The sequence below is a fragment of the Labeo rohita genome, unplaced genomic scaffold (assembly GCF_022985175.1).
Source record: "Labeo rohita strain BAU-BD-2019 unplaced genomic scaffold, IGBB_LRoh.1.0 scaffold_1183, whole genome shotgun sequence".
NCBI lineage: Eukaryota > Metazoa > Chordata > Actinopteri > Cypriniformes > Cyprinidae > Labeo > Labeo rohita.
Window position 1 is genome coordinate 1 of NW_026127322.1, and position 18,645 is coordinate 18,645.

General features: G+C 37.0%; 1 long non-coding RNA gene across 1 annotated transcript; it reads right to left on the reverse strand.

The window, feature by feature from the left end:
- Window positions 1-6: 6 nt before the first annotated feature.
- LOC127157728 (uncharacterized) lies at window positions 7-16,815 on the reverse strand. The gene is made up of 3 exons (XR_007825990.1): window positions 16,457-16,815; window positions 676-848; window positions 7-599 (listed from the first exon to the last, which is right to left on the reverse strand). It is a non-coding gene; the product is annotated as an uncharacterized LOC127157728 (long non-coding RNA).
- Window positions 16,816-18,645: the final 1,830 nt, after the last annotated feature.

Consider the following 18,645-nt stretch of genomic DNA (forward strand, 5'->3'; position numbering starts at 1 on the left):
CTGGCTGGTGGAATGATCTTTCCATCGCTATCCGGAATGCCAACTCCCTTACAACTTTCAAGCGACTGCTAAAAAACCTATCTCTTTTGACACTATTTGACATAAAAGAAAAAAATTCCTTTACTCTACTCTTTTCCCTTTCTAGCCTGTACTTATTTGAACAATGCCTGTTATATGGTATTATGAGCACTTCCTAAGTCGTTTTGCCTCTTTAGGACTAATCGCTTGATGTATTCCCCACCTGTAAGTCTCTTTGGATAAAAGCGTCTGCTAAATGAATAAATGTAAATGTAAATGTTGTCTATAAATAAAAGGAATCTGCCACATGTGCCCTTTTCATTCATGCATTATAGAAAAAATAAGACCAATACACACATATGAAGACAGAAACAGAAACATCCAGCAGTAACGGGGACACCTGATGACAATGTCCATAATGCACCACACCTACAGTATATATGACACTTATAATATCTCACCTGGACTCAACAAAAGAGTCTTCCTCTCTACAGAGATCTGAAAGATTCATCGGTTTCTGTTTTTTCCTCACAGACACATTGACGTGTTCAGGTAAGACTGATTCACCCTCCTGGATCAGACTATAAATGAAAATGCTATTGTAGTATGCATTTGTTTCTGAGCATTAAAAATGTAACACATTTCAAGTTCTCTCACCTCTTGACTGTCTTTATCTTTGTTTCATGTTCTTCAGAGAGATTCATTCTGGAGGTCATGGTTTCATCTAAAAACAGATACAGATGTTGATCCACAGAGTGAGCTATGAATCATCTGAGCATTTAATTTTCTCAAATCCACCTCTGTCTCAACAGTCAGTCCACAGCAATGACCTGCACACATGAAAAACAATTTCATCCTGACATTATTTACACAGAATCAAATTATTCACAAACAGCATAACAAATTCAGACAAGCACTGTGTTAAAATAAAAGTAGAGGTGGAATCTGACGATTTACAGAATCTGTGTTTTCTCTCCTAATGTCATTTAAACTACTTTCAAATTATATGATACTGATTAATGTTGTACTTCACTTTAAACCAGTCAGGATCAATTTTGACTATTAAAGGTAATTGTGAAATTGTGATACTCACTGTGTTTTTTCTCTTTTAATGTAGTTTACTTTCTCATATTACAAAACAGATCTGCTTATAATAGTTTCTATTTCGCGCATCACCTGACAAGGAGGAGTTTGAGTCTCTTAATATTATATTTCATTCTTTATCATTCAATGTTATAACCCCTGAATATACTTTCCTCACAGGTTTACTCTGAGTGTTATTTAACTGAATATTTAAAGGCAGCTCTCTGTAACATATCAAATGTATGTCTCTCTGTCAACTTCCTCATCACTTGCTCCCCCTACAGGAATATTTTAACAGTGTCCAGAATAACAAACATGCTTTAGAAACACAGTTACAGCAGGCAGAAAAAAAAACTAGTGTTTAAAAGTGAAGGGTCAAAAGCCAACTAAAGCAAACGATTATCTCCACAATGGTTACTTTAAATGCTATTATTTTCAATAAAACTTCAACATCGAAACCTCTGTTAATTCTCAATAATAATATTATTTGTATGAAAGGAATGTATGAAAAGTCAGAATGGTATGTAATGAGTGAAGACGCTGAGATCTAGAAAGATTTGTTAGTGTTTAATGTTCTGTTGCTGATGTTTTATTTGTTTATTTATACAGTGAATGTGTTTGATCATAATAATTTAGGAAACACCTGTGAAATAACACTGTTTTCAGTTTATTTCTGCTTATAATAAAGATATTTTTAACTGCCAGTCATTTGACCATTAAATATAACCCAGCACTATATGTGAAATATGGACAAACTAGGTTAATTTGACCCAGTTAACTGTTTAACTAAACCTTCTGGGTAGATTTATATGGGTTAAAATGAACCCAAAATAGGTTGTAAATGAAAAAGCAAAAACATAATTATTAGAGGCATCAGCAATAATCAAAAGGTCATTCACATGGTCATTTATTCATAAGCAATTAGATAAATAAATAAATAAATAAATAAATAAATAAAATTTTATTTATTTATTTTTTTTTTTTTTTTCCTTTCTCCAACTTGGGGTGTTCGCAGTCTAGTGCTCCTACATAATATAAGTCAATTCAAATGGTTAAGGTTTAAAATCAAATACAATCTGTTGTCATAGCCATTTCCACATATAACCGGTGAATTACTGTATATTAAAACATATGGTGGCAAAGACATGCATCATCATCATTGGTATTCTGGTGAACCAGAACCCCTTTATTTACATTGTGTATGTATATATGTATGTGTATGTTATGTACATACATAAGTAGACTGAGAACATTTTTTTTCTACAAGCTCTTTGTTACAAAATGTGGCAGTCAATGAAAGTGCACAACGAAGGAGAGTATAACGGAAACCATTTTAATAATAATCACTATAGGGAACTACACCACACCAGACAGGGGGTGCTGGAGATATTAGAGAATAGACAATCACCTCTCCAAATCAGGAGAGGCCCTGTCCCAAATCACACCCTAAACCTTCTTAGTCGACCTCTGTACAGCACGTAAACCCTTGACAGTCTTGGTTCATCTTTCTGTTAGGGAACATATATTTTTTTTTTTTATTGGATTATTAAATTAAGGTTTGTACATCTTTTCCATGACAAGTACCAGTTCAAGAGAAATCATTTCATCTTTAGCTGCCAGCATGCCAATTCCAAATGATTATTAAAGAGCAAGCACAAACTATGCAAAAGCATCCTATCGGTGCACTCAGTGTCTGAATTCACTCACTCATTTTCATTCACTCCTTCAAGTGAACTGTATTATTGTCCTAATGTAGGGAACAGTGAATGAGGGTATAGGGGGCGATTTCAAATACAGCCCTAGAGAGTTACTGGCAGGTGAGTTTGATCAAGGTTGGAGCAAAACTCTGCAGGAATATTTAGGGACGAGTGGGAACAGTTAAAATGAGAGGCAGTTACAACATGGCTCATTTCTTCAATCAGGAATGAGCAACAGTGATGATATTTATACTGCACATGCTCTATTAGCACCTCATCCTTCCTGAAAGAAATCAGCCACATGTGACCACTCTAAAATAGAGAGAGAGAGAGAGAGAGAGAGAGAGAGAGAGAGAGAGAAAGAGAGAGAGAGAATTTGAATTTTAGAAAAACTTTATTAACAATAATTCTTCATACAGATACAAAGATTTTAAAAAACACTATAAAGTAGCAAAAAAAAGAAAAAATACAAAGAAAAAGACAAAATACCATCAGAAACAACACACAATGCTCCGTGACTGCACCAAATCATCTCAAAAGTTGACAAGTCATCCATAGTTTTATAAAACTTAAAACCAATCAACACTCTTGACTTAACCAGCATTAGAAGGACCCCAGTAACACTTTGGCGAGGTTTCTTCTCGATCCAATGTTCCTACTCACATATATTGCCAATTTTGCTTGTCCCAACATAAAATTCAACAACTGGCAAACATGCCTCTTGCTTCGACTACACTTAAACCCCAGAATAAACATTTTAACTGAAAAAAAACTCATCAAAACAGCTGAAGTATCCTTCCAATAATGTAAAAATTGATTTCAATCTTAAACATTGCTAAAAAGCATGAAAAACTGTCTCCCTTTGAGCACAAAATGGGCATTCTGAGCTAACCTCTGGATTTAATACAGAAATAAAGGAATTGACAGCAATAATGCCATGAAGGATTCTCCACTGTATATCCCCTCCCCTTTTAGCCAATGGCGGTTTATACAAAGATCTCCATTCAGGTTTTACATTTTCACCCAACCCCAGAAAAAAGGGCGCCATGGTGTATCAACCTTTCCTTCAAAACTGTTCTTATTAAAACCCATAACACATGCTCTGTACAACAAATTCCCTTTTGTTGACAATAGGTCCAACCACAAGGAGTCCCAAATCTTAAAAAAAAAAAAAACCTGTATGCCCCTCAAGAATAGGTGCAATCATTAGACAGGGGAACAAATCCTGCTCATTGGGAGAATTTACCCCAGAATAATACTCTTTTAACATCTTCCCCTCCTCAGCTGTAAGGGCTGCCTTGAATTTTGACAAAAAATAAGACGATAAGACCTAATACCCAAATGCTGAGATACCATTTCTGCATTCTCTAAATTAGGGCCAGCCAAAGTCAGCATCTGTCCTAATGTAACAAACTTTGATCTTAAAAGTGCAGAACCACACACAGAAAAGTTGCTGTTGTCAGTTAAATCGAAATGAGCTCCAAGTATCAAAGGTTCTTCTAAAAGCCAATACAGAGAATAAGAACTTTCAGCCTTCTGAATTCGAAACAAGCTCCATATTTTAAAAAGATTTTTATAAAAAGATGGTAACACTGACAAGTCCATTTTTGCAGGATTCAAAAGAAAAAGATGTTTGTCCAGACCGAATGTCCCAACCTTTTGCAAAATGGCACAAACAACTGTCTTCCATCTTACATCATATGCACCATCAAATAGTCTCCGTAAAAACTGCAAACGAAAGGCTGCAGTTCTGCTCTGTAGATGTACCAGTCCTTGCCCTCCTGCTTCCTTTGGTAGGTACAAAACGCTCTGTTGTACCCAGTGTAGTTTGTCCCAGAAGAATTCCCAAGAACAGCTTGAATTCTTGTTAAAAGTTCAAAAGGAGGATGCACACAGGCCAACCTGTGCCATAGGGAAGACGCAACCAAATTATTTATAACAAGAATACGTCCTCTGTAAGACATATTGGGAAACAGCCATTTCCATTTTTCTAGACGTCCCTTAATTTTCTCAACAGCCCCTTCCCAATTCTTCTGTTGAATCAAAGTATCCCCCAAAAACACTCCTAAATATTTTATACCATTTCTTCTCCAAGTTAGCCCATCAAGAAGTTTCAGTTTGCCATCAGCCCACCGACCGACCAAAAGTGCCTTACATTTTTTCCAATTTAATCTAGCAGAAGACAAAGGCATGAAATCGTTGATTAATTCAAGTAAAATCTGTATATCATTTTCCCCCCTAACAAAAACCATAACATCATCCGCATAAGCAGACAAACAAATGTTATTTTTATTAGGCAGACATATACTGCACATCTTTAATCTGATTTGCTGTAACAGTGGTTCAATCGCCAAGGAATATAACATCCCAGATAAGGGGCACCCTTGTCCAATGCCCCTTTCAACCTGGAATGGAGCACATAAACCTCCATTAATCTTCAGTATACTCTCAACTTCACTATAGAGTACCTTCACCATTCCTATAAATTCTTGACAAAAACCAAAGGCTTCTAACGTTTTCCATAGATAGAGATGCTCCACTCTATCAAAAGCCTTTTCCTGATCCAAAGAAATTAGACCAAAATCTAAATTTAATAATTTAGAAACTTCTAAAACATCCCTAACTAAGGAAATATTATCAAAAAGATGAATCTACGAGGAACACAATAGGACCTGGGATCTGGGAGTATAACCTGATCCAACACTCCAGACAACCGGTTTGCTAGAACCTTGGAGAGCAATTTGTAATCAGTACAAAGAAGTGAGACGGGACGCCAGCTCTTTATATCAGTCAAATCACCTTTTTTAGGTATGAGGGTGATTATTGCTCTGCGGCAACTCAAAGGCATCGTACCTTTAGACAAACTGTCACTCAGCATCTGCAACAAGTCCAGCCCCAGCTCTGTCCAGAAAGATTTATAAAAATCAACGGGGAGCCCATCAATTCCAGGAGCTCTCCCAGACTCCATGCCTTGCAGGGCCTTATACAACTCCCCCAAGCTCAAAACACCTGAGAGAACTGCATTACCCTCTTCAGACATCTGCGGAAGGGAGGCAAAAAAAAAGGACTTTCTTCACCATTCCCTGGCTCGAACTCACTTCTATAAAGGTTCTGATAAAAACAAACCGCTCTCCTTCGAAAGCTAACAGGGTACAGCAACACCTGGCCATCATCAGAGCGTAAAGCCTGAATTAAACGCCTCTGCCCATTTTTTTTTTTCAAGGCTAGAAAAGTATTTGGATGGTACATCCATCTGGGCTATATTTTGAAATCTCGACCCCTTGTGTTTTATAACCAAGTAGATCAGCTAGCAGAGCTTTTTTCTTTAAACTCTAAAAAAAGAATGATCTCCAGTTGTATCCACTAACTGCTGACATTTAATTATCTCAGTTTCCAGGCTCTCTAATGATCGTTGTAACTCTCTAGTTACATTGAGAGTATACTGTTGACAGAATTGTCTAATTTGAACCTTACCAAAGTCCCACCACTGTTGTAAGGTTTGGAACTCAGGCTTAGTCTTCCTGTAATTCTCCCAAAAAAACTTAAAAGATTCCCTGAAAAAAATTGTCACTCAGCAAAGAGACATTAAAATGCCAGTAAGCACTTTTTGGTTTAACACACTTCAATACAAAACTACACTGCACCATCGCATGATCAGATAAACATACTAGAATAATTAAACAATTATTAAAAAAATTGAGCTGATGCTTAAAACCATAGAACCTATCTAATCTAGCAAAAGATATAGCATTATCCCTTGTATGAACCCATGTGTATTGTCTCTCATTTCCATTTAACTGTCTCCAAATATCAACCAGTTCATGCATTTTAATAATATGGATAAGTCATCATTTTTGAGAAGGCAAATGAGGTTCAACGTGATTCCTGTCAAGCATGCACTCAGTACAATTAAAATCCCCACCCAAAACTAAAAATTCCTCAGATAAACAATTTTGCAAAGCAGAACAGAGTGAATCTAAAAAAAACATTCTTTCAACTGCAGCAGTTGGAGCATACACACAAATAAAAACAAAGACATTACTCTCAAAACAAGCTCTCACTTTTAAAAGTCAACCTTTAACAATTTCTTCATGGTCATAAGAAACTGGACTAAAACTTTTTGCAAACAAAACAGCAACTCCAGCACTTGTTGAAGTACGGTGGCTCAGTATAGAGATCCCCTCAAACTCCCTTGCCCAACTATCAGCATTTCCACCATCACTGTGTTTCTTGCAGCATTATAACATCAATATTCCTTTGTTTAATCATTTCATATAACATAGCTCTTTTCTTCATGTCCCTGGCACCATTCACATTCAAGGTAGCCATGCGTACCTCACTCATGGTGATAATTAACAAAAAAAACAAACACCCACCAAAACACAACAGATCTAATACACCCCTCTGATTTCTAAACATCATTATTTAATTCTTTAAGTTCCTTACAATTTTCTTTAACCAACATACCTCTTTGTTACTAAAACAACCTACCATCAGATTCCTTGTTTTTTCAACAAATTGTTTGATATCAGGAAAGTATTCCTGAACACAAACACCTCTCTTATTTTTAGTTGATTTAAGAAACAACTTTATATCTTCAACATCATAATTCTGACTAGAAAAATCATTCTGAGAGAGCACCACACTAGAGTCTGATAACTCACTGTCACTCTCAGTCTCTTGATCACCATTAGCTTGAAGATCAGGTTTTTTTAAAACCTTTGCATCTTGAGAATTATCCCTTTTCTTCTTTTTTTGGGGCACTTTGAACATATTTTGTTCTACCTCCATATCTACCCCATTCACCTCACAAACATTCTGCAACATCGATTCAACAGTGTTCTTCGTAGCGTCACAAGTCTGCTTTTTTTACGGAGCTCCCAGACACCTGTACCCCATCCACAGACTCACTAACCGATAACTCCGCATCTGCCACAGGTAAACATTCCCGATTCACTAGCGGCGACTGGTCCCTTCTTCGTGACCGACTCTGTCTCAGTTTGGCTCAACCCCGGTGACTCCGAACAGCCTCAATCACTTTACTCGTGCTGGGAGCAGGCTCAGCATTCCCTCCCTCGATAGTTTCGTTCTCGTTCAACTTATCAGGACAGTTTCGAATTAAGTGCCCAAATTTCCCACAGCCAAAGCATCTTGTCTTTGCAGTCGTAACAAAGATTACATATTCGAACCCATCAACTTTGAAGCCAAGTGACAGATCTAACTTGGCATCATCCTGAACTATCATATACGCGAAACGCCTAAATGAAACGATGTGTTTCAAGAGAAGGGAGACACTACTAATGGAATCTTCTTGATTGGAGAAACTACTTTGCCATAACGTGACAACGCATTAGTTAGTATGTCATCACTAAGAAACGGGGGGACATTTGATAAAGTGACTCGCTTTGATGGTTGCGAGGTTGTGGAGAACAGAAACAAACTCACCACCAATCACCACACTATGCTCAAATAACTCGTTCACTCTCTCAATACTGTTGAGAAAAAAATCACCATGGCATGGTTCAACCCTGGAGGCAGACAGAATACATTCATGCCCCACAACTTCACCAACAGCCATACAACAATCCTCAACGCTCGCAGTAGACACTACTTTAATTGCATGACGCCGTGTTAGGGGAGAGGGGAAAAAAGCCTTTTTAACATCAGTTTTTCTTTTCATCATAGTGTCTAAGTTGTTTACGTGAAGCATTGTAGAAAACAGATGGGGCAGAAATGGCGGCGTGAAGTTGACAGCGTGGGTGAATCAGTCCTTCAACATTTGTCTATTTGCTGGTAAATTTCAATGCATTTTTTTTTGTTTGTTTGTTTTTTTATGCTAAACACTTTCTGATCGGTTAGGGGATATTTTGGTTTTACTTTAATTTTTATTTTTTGAGTTTGTGAAGTTTACATGGACAGTTTAACTGCTAACTTAGTTAACACAGCTCACTCTCAACTGTTATCCTCATTTTACTTGTCTGTGCCATGACTGAATTTTTGGGAAGATTTTTGGACTATGACAAAAGATAAAAAAACGCTAATCTAAATCGATGGATTCATTTTTAAGTCTCGGTGCCTGTGTTACAGTAGACTTTGAATCTGACTCAGGTGCTCTCGTTCCACTAACTGAAACTCTGTTGAAGGAACCAAAGCACAAAAAAGGCAGACTGTGAAGAAGATCTGCAGTCTCCGTTAGCCACAGTAATTATAATGTCTCTCAAGTCTGTCATAAGAGCTGACATCCTTGATAAAGGCATTGAGGAAGTGAAAATGTCAGTTGAATTTTTGACAGAAGAAATAAAGCATGTAAAGGGAAAAGTGGAGTGAGTTGATAAACGGGTGACAACTGCGGAGAAAAGAATCGGTGAGCTGGAAAACAAAGTACAGGATCTTTCCAGATATCAGAGGAGGTGGAATCTGCGGCTTTACGGTTTGCCCGAACAATCAGGAGAAAACGTCGGACAGAAAGTTCTGAATATTTGTGAGACTGTCATCCCAACCTTTGCTGGTGAATCCCATGAGTTCATCGATGTGGTGCACCGTTTGGAAAAAGTGAGAAGCGAAAATGTTCTGTCCTCCGGTCAAAAACCCAGAGGCATTATTCTACAGTTCACGATGCATCACTTTTTTTCTCTGGAAAGCTGCAAAGAACTCCCCTTATTTGACAAAACACCACTTAAGGTTCGCAGAAGATCTGTTCCCAGAGTACTGAGAGCGGCGCAACAAAATTTGGCCACTTGTTGAGAAAGCTCGGCAGCAAGGACGCTGTGCTTACTTCGTTGGTTCGAAGGCGTGTATTGATGGCAAAGAACTTGTTTTACAGGACATGGAGGTCACTGAGTGAACTGAACCTGAGTTAGTTTGCTGTTTTGCCTAAGTATGTGACTGAGTATGTGTTTTACCTTTAAAATGCAAACTTAAATGTCAAACTTTAGAATAAGGTACTTTTGAGGTACAATAACATTTTTTTTTAACTTGTCTGTTGCTGTAGTGTGTCAGTAGGAAATATCAGTTTACATTTCTAAACATTCATTTTGCCAATAATTATAATAATCCAGTGAGATTTTTGTATGGAGCACAGGCTGTTGTCAGACTTCTTGTACAAACAGAGATCTGATCTCTCCATCATTCAATCCAGTCTGACTTAAGAAACAGAAAAAACAGAGACAGACCAAATCCAGAAGAACTGTGGCAACATCTCCAAGATGCTTTAAGAGACCTATACCTACAAAGCTACAGTACTGTTAACATTTTTAGACAGGCACATAAAATGAGGATGCTGTCAAAATGAGGATGCTGTTCTTTATCAATGAACTTCTATTAACTAAAATAAATCAGCATTTGATGTGACCATCCTTTGCATTTAAAGTAGCTTTTGCCCTATGTGCACTTGTGCAGAGTTATCAGGTAGCTTTGCAGGTAGGTTACTTGAAACATCTTGGAGATGTTGAAACAGTTCTTCTGGATTTAGTCTGTTTCAGTTTTTCTGTGTCTTCATGTCATTCCAGAGACAGACTGGATGATGGTGAGATCAGATCTCTGTGTGGAGCACTGGCTCTTGTCAGACTCCTTGTGCAAACAAAAATCTCACTAGATTATTACAATTAATGGCAAACAGAATGTTTGGAAATGTAAACTGATGTTTCCTACTGACACACTACAGCAAAAGAATGACTTTAAACCATTTTTTAGCTGGTGAAAATACTAGTGGCCTAAGACTTTTGCACAGTACTGTATATTTTTGTATTACATTTGTATTACAATTTTTTTTTTTTTTTTGAAAAGACCCCTATCTTGTTCTGTTTACAAGGGTTTTTTTATTTATAGGATCTCATGGGCTGACTCACCTGTTGTTATAGGTCTGGTGTCACATTGTTCAATGTTTTCAAATTTTTCCATTTGCTCAGTTAATGCAAGAGGGTTGCGTAGTGATGTTAAACGTAAAAAGCTATCTTTTTTTATATGCTAAATCGCTTAATACTGATTTTTGTTTGTTGGGGTGATGAGTTATTTTCTTCATGTTGTTCTAATTTTTCAGCAGGTGTTTTAACTTTGAAGCACAAATTTAGGGGTAAGATAGTAGAGACAATATCTGATCCTGAAGGCCATTTTCTTTTTTTATTGGTTACTTTAAATTATCTTGTTTTTTTGTCCTGGGTAACATTTATGGATTCAATGCCACAAAAAATAACCTCAAGTTATTTTATTCTATAGAAGTTAATTTGGAATATTTTAAATCTAAATATCCTAATTTGTTTATTCTTTTGGGTGGAGACTTTAATCAATCTATAAATAATAATTTGGACAGATCACCACCTAGACTTTCCCATAGTTCATCAGGCCTTTGTGGTTTGATCTCCTGATTTGGCCTAATTGACATTTGGCATCCTCATGCTTTACAGTTTACTTGGTCTAACAGTTCTGGTTCACTTAGGACTAGAATTGATTTTTGGTTAATATTGGACTCTTTATCCAATTATGTTACTAAGGCTGAAATCTTGCCTTCTCCATTGTCTGATCATAAATCCATCATTCTGTCTTTTGATAACCATCTGCTTATTCAAGAATATGTAACTCATACTGGAAACTTCATTCTGTTTTATTAGAGGATGCAGAAATTTGTCTGTCTGTGATATCTAAGATTAATTTTTTTCTTAACAAAGCTCAAGCCGAGGATAATTTTAGTTCTAATTGGGAGCTGTTAAAATATAATATTAGATTAATCTTAGTTAAAGCTGGAACTCAAAAAGCTAAACAATATAAAGCAGAGGAACTTGATATTATTAAAAACTTGTCTGCCTCTGCAGCACACCTTTTGAGAATTTATCTGTTAATCAGAAATCAGAATTGGTTGAACTTCAGAATTCATTAGATAAGTTGTATATACAAAAAGCAAAGGGTGCTTTTGTTCGCTCAAGAAGAAGGTGGTTGGAGGAGGGAGAACGTAACTCCAGCTATTTTTTTAGATTAGAAAAACAGAGAAATTATCTAAATTCTTAAGGTAAATGGAGTGGTTTTAAAGAATTATTAATTAATTATTATTAAACAAAGATATTTGTTTAATTATTAATAGATCTCAGATTTCTCTACCTGCTTGTGTAAGCTTTTGGAATAATATATTTAGTGATGTTGAATGGGAAGAGTTTTGGCTTCTTCGACAGAAATTCTTCTTGTCTAATAAAGTTGCTAAAGCCTCTATTAAAATGATCCATAATTGCTACCCGGTAAATTACAAACTTGCTAATTTAATAATAGTATTTCCCCCAATTGCTCTTTTTGTCTTCAGTCTGAAGAAACAATCAATCATTTATTTTGGGACTGTGTTTATTGTAAAGTAGTTTGGGTTGATTTTTCTAATTTTGTTAACAAGTACTTACTTCCAAACTTCTGTATATCTCCCAAAATTGTGTTTTTTTTTTTGTTTTTTTTTGTTAGTCTTTGAATGTAGACCCTTCTCACTGTAAACTTATTATTAATCTATTGCTATTTCTTGCTAAATTTTATATTCATAAATGTAAATGGTCAAAGAAAACCCCTTACTTTTTTATTTTCAGAAAAGATTTTGATGTATATGTGAATTCTATAAGAAACTCTAATAACCCCATCGCAATCAAGACTCTTTCTTGGTGTAAATCCTGTAAACTAATATAATATGCTTTGGATTATTGTATGTAACCCTCATTGTTTTTTTTTGTTTTTTTGTTTTTGTTTTTGTTTTTTTGTTTGTTTTGTTTGTTTGTTTGTTTGTTTGTTATTGTAAATGTAATAGTTCACTGCATAATAAAAAAAAGAACTAAAAAAAAAGCATTGTAAAAAAACATGTAGCGCCCCCTACCCTCTTCTCTGAATGAGCGCTGCACCAAGGTTCAAACGATTTGTCTCTCGACGCAATTAACCTCCTTCCCTTTCCCCCTCTGATCACTTTACGTAAGCAATATATTATGTGGTGGTAGTTCGAGTAAATTGGTAATGTGAATGATTTATTTACCAAAGGAAAATTAAATTAAAAAGCAAAATGCAATACATGGATTAAAGGAAGTACAACAATGTACGTTGATTCTTCCTTCAACTCAAATCACTTTTTGATCTTTTCAGATCGGAGGTTTCACCAATTTATACTCAAATTAACAACAGGTACACCAATAATAACACTTAATTGGTATTAACAATAATAGTAACAATAATACCCTTCACTTGTGGATATTGCACTACATCAGCAGTCAGAAGGCAAACACTTAATAGAAAATAAATTACCAAATCAAATAACAAATGCGTAATGTTGGCCCACACACTTACTTTCAGTTTCAATCAGCCGCGGCGTTGTGGGCCTACTGGGCCTGGGCCCACCCACTTGCGCTTGGGCCCACCCTGAGTAACTGCCAGATACACACACACACACACACACACACACACATATATATATATATATATATATATATATATATATAACATTGTCGTGAGAATTTTGTCCAATCACAACAGGACAATTTACGTTAACCAATTCATTTTGTTCAAGTACGTCATCGACGTCAAGTGTTTGTGTAGCCTGTGCCCAGAAGTGTTAGATGATATGGCACAACAGCCATCAATTTATAAATATCTTAAGAAAATTACTAAGGAGCGATCAGAGTCTTCCTCGCTCTGTGACCGGTCATCGCAGGGGTCTGCACCACCGCCTCCTAAAGTTAGCAAAAAAGCTGCTAGTGTTGGCTCCTCGCATGATGTGGATTATGTTGACATTGCACAAGAAGATTCAACAGAGGAACAGCGCTTCCAATTTCGTCCAGGGGAAAGTCATCAAGAATGGATGTCTACTCCTATTTTGCCGTCAGCCATTCCAACCACCAGTACTACAGCTGCATCGTCGGCTCCGACGGACCTGTCAGCCGCAAGTGAACCAGCAACGCAGCCCAAACTCAAGCAGTACCCTGTCACAGTTTTCGGACATAAAACCAGGAGTTTTTCTTCACATTGGTATGAGAGGTATGCATTTGGAATACAGCATTAGTAAAGATGCAGTGTTCTGTAAAATGTGCCGCCTTTTTGGTGAGAAAGGCGGGGAAGATAAATTACGTCGCCATGGATACAGAGACTGGAAACACATAAACACAGCTTGTTACAAACATGAAAACAGCAGAGCTCATCTGATGGCGGTTGAGAAATACAATAACTACAGAGAGTGCCATAAGTCTGACCGGGGCACTGTCCTCCACCAGCTTCTCAATGCAGATGGCCGGCAGGATGAGATAATAGAGAGAAATCGAGACCACATAAAAGTGATACTTGACATTGTTCTCACGTGTGCAAAGCAGGAGATACCTTTACGTGGATACCGGGAGAACGACGAAAGAAAAAATGCAGGTAATTTCCTGGAGTTGTTCAAGCTCATTTGCAAGCATAATCCATATATACAAAAACGACTGGATGATATCCCGGTGTTCAAGCCATCCTAAAGAGCACTTTCCAAAAAGCAATATATGTGCATTGTCTCGCATAGACTAAATCTAGTCCTGGCCTCTGTGGCACGCACATCAGCTGATGCTTCGACTTTTTTTGACACTGTAAACTCCCTGCACACTTTCATGTGTGGCAGTCAGCGGCACGCACGTTTCCTGGACGCGCAAAAAACAATGTACCCCGATCGGAGAGCACTGGAACTGGAGCGAGGATGTGACACAAGATGGAGTTCCAGATCATCAGCAGTGAGTAAAGTACTCATTCTGTATGATGTAATCATTGAAGTACTTTCTGAATATGCAGAAGGGGGAGCACAATGTCAGATTGACGCTCAGTCATTACTACAACAGATGCGAACAAAAAAATTCATTTTCTTCCTTGTGCTTTTCAAAGAGCTGTTTAACAAATCCGATTTTGCAACTAAAGGCCTGCAGTCCACCAGTGTGTCAGTGACAGATGCGGTGGATTTGATTGAAAATCTTAAACAATCGCTGACGGACATGCGTTCTAGTAACGACGAATTCCTGAAAATGCTGGCCATGACCAATCAGATTATGGCAGATAACAGTGTTGACAGTTTTGACATTTCATTGCCCTATCGCTCGAGAAAACTACCAAGTCGATTTGAGCAAAGTACAGTTACTACATCCCTGGGAAAATCTACCAGGGTTAGGAGTGATGAAGACTTGCAAGCTCTATTAAACATACTAATAGACTGCCAACTCAATGAACTTGGTGCCAGGTTCCACACTGACTCATATGGTCTGATGAACTCCGCAGCCACTCTGCTGTCACCCGCCTGTGACAGAAGCTTGACTGAAATGACAAACAGTCTGAATGTTGCAGGAAAGCTCTTTCATATCAACGTCACAGAGTCAGAACTTTCTGTGTTTCTGCAGCACACAAAGCGGAAAAAAGAAAGAGGAGAAACTTTTAAAACTCTCATTGATGTGTTGGATGTGTGCAGTGAAGAAGTCTTCCCTCATATTCAGTGCTTCCTAAAAGCACTGATCACGCTACCAATGACGTCATGTACTGTTGAGCGTGTCTTCTCCAGCGTGAAGAGAATAAAAACAGCCAGCAGGAGCTCTATGCTCACCTCACGCCTAAACTCGCTCTGTCTGCTAACATTCGAGAGGGATCTTACATCAACTCTTGATTTCGATGAAATTATTGATGTATTTAAAAGCCGACCTCGCCGACTACTTCTGTGAAACACATAACAGGGATGTGTTGTTGATGACAGTATGGAGGATCATAAGTTTCTCTTCTTCCTTGGTTGCCACCTGTTGTTTTTATTTTTGATTATTTTTACCTTTTTGTTTTTGTGATCTGGGTGCTATTGTTAGGCCAAACAGTGCGAAAACTTTGGCATGATTTTCAAAAGTCAAAATGTCTCGTTAGGACACGGATGTTTAGATACTCTGTTCGATATGCAGGTTTTGGTTATTAGCCTGTTTTTTCCTTATTCTAAATGCTTGAAGTCCGTTATATGATTTAAATATGAATGTACTTCACCTGTGTTTTAACAATGTGGTATCCCACAATAGTTCAGTTTTTCACGCATGCTATTTAACTTTGAACATTCATTCCATTCAAAATTGTTCATGTTAGTTTCATTCAGCGCTATACAGCGAATACATTTTTTTTTCATGATCAAAAGAAGCAGATAGAAGATTAATCATAACCTGCCTCTTAACATGTTCCGAGTGTTTAAAATGCAAATTCATTCACTGTCTCATCTGATTGTTTTAATTGCGTTTTGTACTGAAAGCTGGAAAAAAAAAATAAAAAACGTTGAGAAGTGGATCTGAAATTTTCTTCCTGTTTCATTTTATTCCGGTAAAGAATAACGTGTTCCGAATGGAACGGTCAGGGAATTGACAGTGCGTGCGCCGCTGCTGTAAATGGAGTTTACCAAATATTCTCTATCGCTCTGCCCGCAATATTCACAATCCAAAGATAGGGAAAAGGAGTTTAACTTTGGTATAGTTTGTGTATACCTGCTTGTTATATACATTTTATATTGAACATATTGACTCCTTAAATTAAGGCCCACCCAAAATTACTACGGCCCATCCAAAGATTAAATCCTGGCGCCGTGCACCAGTTGCAGGCCTGTATCGTCGCTTGAAAACGGTGTGGCCGTTTAAACCAACAAATGGCCTCTTCGCTTCTTAGAGCTAAAAAAACAAGAGTACCTGCGGTCCGACCGTGTCAACGCCTGTGTGGTTCATCCACCAGGAAGAAGCTCTGTATGTGTCCGTCGTATGACCCGCGGCGACTGAATGACGACGAATCCCGCGATGCCAGTGGAATCTAAACCGTAACGAACACAAATCCGTTCTATACTTTTCGTCAGAGTACACAAATGACGCAAAATGAAAGAAACGGTTCTTTAACACTTTCTATGGTCGTTTAATATAAGATCTAGCCACTTAAGCAGCGGTTGTTTTCGTATTTCTTTTCGAAACACTCTAGAGAGAAAACTGCGACATGACTTCCAATCTGCCTCTCTCCTTCTCCTTCTTTCCGCTCCCCACCCATCATCTGAGGTCCCTCTGAGGGGTTTGCATCATCTCTTTTTAAGTGTTCTGGATCCAGACTGGAGCTTGTGTAATTCCTAGTTACCACGTGATGTCAGTGGCAGACACAGAGGAACAAATAGGGACATAATTAGCATAGCTGCTGTTCAACCAAGAAAAAAATGATTTGTTTAACCCAAGCTAAAGAATAATAATGTGCATCAGATATAACTGCAGTACATGATAATGAGATGCACTATTTGAATGCTTGGCTAAAGAAATGAGTCTTTAATCTAGATTTAAACAGAGAGAGTGTGTCTGAACTCTGAACATTTTCAGGAAGGCTGTTCCAGAGTTTAGGAGCCAAATGTGAAAAAGCTCTGCCTCCTTTAGTGGACTTTACTATCCTTGGTACTACCAAAAGTCCAGAGTTTTGTGACCTTAGGGAGCGTGATGGATTGTAGCATGGTAGAAGACTAGTTAGGTACGCAGGAGCTAAACCATTAAGGGCCTTATAAGTAAGAAGTAATATTTTGTAGCTGATGCATAATCTAATAGGTAGCCAGTGCAGAGACTGTAAAATTGGGGTAATATGATCATATTTTCTTTACCTCAGCAGCTGCATTTTGGACAACCTGTAGCTTGTTAATTGAAGATTACTATATTATTATATAATTAAATATATATATATATATATATATATATATATATATATATATATATATATATATATATACACACACTGCTGCCTAAAAGTTTGGGATCAGTGAGATTTTTAATGGTTTTTAAAGACGTTTCTATGCTAATCAAGGCTGCATTTATTTGATCAAAAATACAGAAAAAAAAAACAGTAATATTGTGAAATATTATTTCAATTTAAAATGTTCTATGTGAATATATTTTAAAATAATACTAAATTTACAGCATCATTACTCCAGTCTTCAGTGTCACATGATCCTTCAGAAATCACTCTAATATGCTGATTTATTATCAATGTCGAAAACAGTTGTGCCACTTAATTTTTTTTTTTTTTTTTTTTTTTTTTTTTTTTTGAAACCTGTGATACTTTTTGGGGGGATTCTCTGATCAATAAAAGGGGTAAAGAAAGAGGTGTAAGTCTATAAGGCAGTGGAGTGGGTGGAGAAAGGAGTGTAATGAGAGAGAAGATGAAGAGTGTAACAGGTACAGAGATGAGCAGAGAGGAGGATGTGAGAAAAGAAGAGAGGAGAAGGAAAGAGAAAAGAAAGTTACTATAACCAAGAAAAAAAAAGCATGTATTAAGTGTTGATAGTACAGATATTTAGTCCTCCTGGGACAACTTCTATCATTTACTGTAAATGTCCACTCCAAACGTGTTTCTAAATTGAAGTTTGAGGTCATTCAGGTGGACAATCAAGATTATTTTGAATGGAAGAGGATCATTATTGACATACTGGTCCAGAACAACATCACCAGCCACAAAGGAAGAGGCCTGTAGAGATGTTGAGACAGGAGCTTATCAAGCATGGATTCAAACTTCTTTTTTTTCTCTTATGATGCAAGCGCAGCAAATATTTAGTGTAGATAAAATGCAATGAAATTCTTCTCCAGATGTAAATAACAAAGCAAGATCAGTTTGTTTGCAGTTCTTGCTGCTAAATGTGGCACAAACAGATTTTAAGTTTTATAGGGCATTTAGTTTTTCTTACGGGTGATAGCAGGTGCTAGATAACAATTTTTATTTTATTTAGATTTGTACAATATATATATATATATATATAACAAAACTCCCTGTTGAAGAATTTCAATAAACATGTATTTTCATTAACATATTTATGCAGCTGAATGTGTTTTATAATCAATAGAGAACACAACTATAGATTTGA